This window comes from Sorghum bicolor, chromosome 6, assembly GCF_000003195.3.
Source record: "Sorghum bicolor cultivar BTx623 chromosome 6, Sorghum_bicolor_NCBIv3, whole genome shotgun sequence".
NCBI classification, from domain to species: domain Eukaryota; kingdom Viridiplantae; phylum Streptophyta; class Magnoliopsida; order Poales; family Poaceae; genus Sorghum; species Sorghum bicolor.
The window spans coordinates 33,766,771-33,770,462 of record NC_012875.2 but is presented as its reverse complement, the minus strand read 5'-3'; positions in this window follow the sequence as shown (position 1 = coordinate 33,770,462).

The window sequence follows — 3,692 nt, the reverse complement described above, 5'->3', positions numbered from 1 at the left end:
AGTTTTAGTATATTATTCTAGCTAACTGCTATAGTATACATGTGTAATGTTTTGAATTGTTATAAATTATAGTATATTTGTAGCATATTAATATTATTCTTGTATTATTTTGTAGTATTATATTTTAGTAAATACTTTATGAATTAGATTTAGATTATTCTAGTCTATTACTTGGCTTAATATATTCTAGTAGTGTTTACCTACCAAATTTATTCTAGTAGTGTTTTGTATATATTATTGTTTGTACTATATTATTCTAGTATTGTTTTTTAGTATATTATTCTAGTGTATTACTTGGCTTAAAAGATTCTAGTATTAATTTTTAGAGCACTCCATTCTAGCTAGTATACATTGTAGTGTTTTGAATTGTTATAAATTATAGTATATTTGTAGTATATTAATATTATTCTTGTATTATTTTGTAGTATTATATTTTAGTAAATACTTTATGAATTAGATTTAGATTATTCTAGTCTATTACTTGGCTTAATATATTCTAGTAGTGTTTACCTACCAAATTTATTCTAGTAGTGTTTTGTATATATTATTGTTTGTACTATATTATTCTAGTATTGTTTTTTAGTATATTATTCTAGTGTATTACTTGGCTTAAAAGATTCTAGTATTAATTTTTAGAGCACTCCATTCTAGCTAGTATACATTGTAGTGTTTTGAATTGTTATAAATTATAGTATATTTGTAGTATATTAATATTATTCCTGTATTATTTTGTAGTATTATATTTTAGTATATACTTTATGAATTCTAGTCTATTACTTGGCTTAATATATTCTAATAGTGTTTACCCACCAAATTCTAGTCTAGTAGGGTTTTGTATATATTATTGTTTGTACTATATATTATTCTAGTATTGTTTTTTATTCTAATGTATTACTTGGCTTAAAAGATCCTAGTATTATTTTTAGAGCACTCCAACACTTTCATTTGTAGTAGTATTAGTGTATTTCTTATCTTATATAGAATATATATATATGTATGGTTGCAGACATAGAAATGGCTGATCGTCCTCATGATGATCCTGATTATATGGAAGATGCCATTCAAAATATGATCGACGACGGTAGTCAGTACTTTGCTGATTACCACGACATCATGCAAGGTAATCCTACTGAGCAACAAGAGGGCAATGCCCCTGAGCAACAACTTGTCGTGCAACAAGAAGAAAATACTGGCGAGGTATGTAAATGTAAACATATATAAATAATGCATCTCTTACATTAGGTTTTAGACTTATTACTTGGTTATTAATTTAGTATTTTTGTTTCTATATGTACGTGTAGCCTTCTGGATCGACCTCTACGGGAAGAAGCGTACCTCCACGAGGGCCAAAGAAGCCGTTGGAGGGCCGCTATGTAATCTCTGAGTTTGAGATAGCTACAGGCAGACCACTTGGTGAGCATGCAAATAAATATGTTAGTCACTGTGGATATCTTGTAAGAGATCAAATACCGATCAGTTGTCGTGAATGGAGAGAGAAGCGAGGTGCTCCTGAGATCAGTTTTGTCTCTGATCGTGACAAGGAGTTAGTTTGGAAAGCCGTCACAGACGTTTTCACCTTCGACACCAACGATGAAGAGTTGAAGGTGCGAATTTATGACTGGACTATGAAGAAGATGGCAGTACTCTTCCAGAATTGGAAGAAGTCTTTGTACAATAAATATGTCAAGAAAAATGAGACTCCAGATTTCAACCTCAAGCAATATGTAAAGCTGAGGGCCTTCTGGGATGATTTTGTGCAGTACAAAACATCAGAAGAGGGCGAGGAACGAGCCAATAGAAACAAAGAGAATGCCAGTAAAAAGGCATACCACCATCATATGGGATCAGGTGGTTATAAGAGTGCTGCTCCCAAGTGGGACCGAATGGAACAGGAGATGCTTGCTAGGGGGGTGACACCCGAGACAATAGCAAAGAATTGGAGCGAGCGCTCCAAGCATTGGTTCTACGGTCATGGGGGAAGCGTGGACCCAGACACCGGGGCGCTAGTTTGGGGCCAAGAAATCTCTAGAGCAGCAGAGAGACTAGTCCGTGCACGAGAGGCGGTTCAGTCTGGTGAGTTCAGGCCTAACAGGGAGAAGGATGAACTCACCTATGCGCTTGAAAATCCTGAGCACGGTGGGCGTACGAGAGGCTATGGGGCAGTTCCGTGGCTGCAATCATTCCAAGCCGATCAAGATACCTACAGAAGCCGCCAGAGAAAGAAGGATGAGGAGGCAGAGCGGATCCGCCGCCTGGAAGCTTTTGTTCTGCAGTCACAAGAGCGCGAGAAAGCTCGTGAAGAATGGATGCAGGCAGAGATTCAAAGGCAAGTGCAAGCAGCACTTAGTCAAATGACGAAAGGGCAAGGTACATCACAGCCTGAGGTCAATGTTAGCCCCCCAGGCCAGTTGAAAAGCAGCTGCGCATCCACGGAAGTACCAACCATTCAGGATGACACGAAGCTACACTTCCCCGTGGATGATGTCACAGAGGCTTTTACTACCTGTGAGCTGCATGTACCAGATGGGAATGCCACCAAAAAGGTGGCTATCGCTGTTGTCAACCCTATCGACCGAACGGGCACTCCAAGAATCCATAATCGACCAGTACCTGGTGGATATGCTAGCGTCTCGGTTGATAGGGTTGAGAAAGGTTGTGGCAATGTGCCACTAGACATAGAAGGGGGAGACGGAGAGAAGACCTTAGGTGAAGCTGAGAAGACATTTATTTGTTGGCGCAAGCGCTTCATAATTATTCCTCAGCATAGGTTTGTGTGTGATTTTACTTCTTATATTATTTATTATGTATTGAAATTTAAAAAAAGTTTACTCACAAAACTTGTAATTGTTTTCTTTGCAGGGACTCCTCCAACCTAAGTCCAGTTCTCTCCCCAGCGCATCATAGTGCTGCGGGCGGTGACAATGCTGGATCTCCTCCAACACCTGCGGCGGCCACACCGACCCCGCCACCGCCTCCACCACGGTCTCCACCTCCTCCACCGAGGTCTCCAACTCCTCCACCGCGTTCTCCAACTCCTCCACCGCGTTCTCCAACGCCAAAAAGATCGGCCCCACCCCCTCCACCACCTGCACCGCCCTCTCCAAAGAGTGCACGGTCGGTCCCCTCGCCTCCAAAGCGAGGTAGTAAGAAGCGGTCCGCCCAAGAAGGACCGAAGTCATCGGTCCCACCTCCAAAGAAGGCTGCCTCAGCAAAGAGAGCTAAGACGCCAGAAAAATTACCTTACGAAAAGAGTGAAGAGGAGGTAATTGCTACATCTAAAGCTGAGGTCCAACAATTTTTTGATAAAATAAAGGAGGATAGGAAAAAACGGCTTAACCTAGAAAAGCCGTACTTTTATGTGAAGCCATCGGAACTGAGGCAGAAGGTGGCGGACCATCAAAAGAAGCAACGCGAAGCTCAGAAAAAGCTAGCACTTTCGGACTATGAGCGGTCTCTGGTCAAGTCTTCACAGCCTACTAAGAAGAGAGTAGGAAAGGGGGTCCCACAGCTCGGAGAAGTATCAAAACCGGTGCCCCCTTTGATTGTGCCAAATCAATACGGCTCAAATGAAGACTTGATGCCAAAGAAATCCTTAGCGTTGTCTGAGCTAGACTCGCTTGAGAGTTACTTTGGACAGAGCGGTTTAAATATAGAAGAAATTACCGCCATTCTTGGATGCCATACATTTGAAA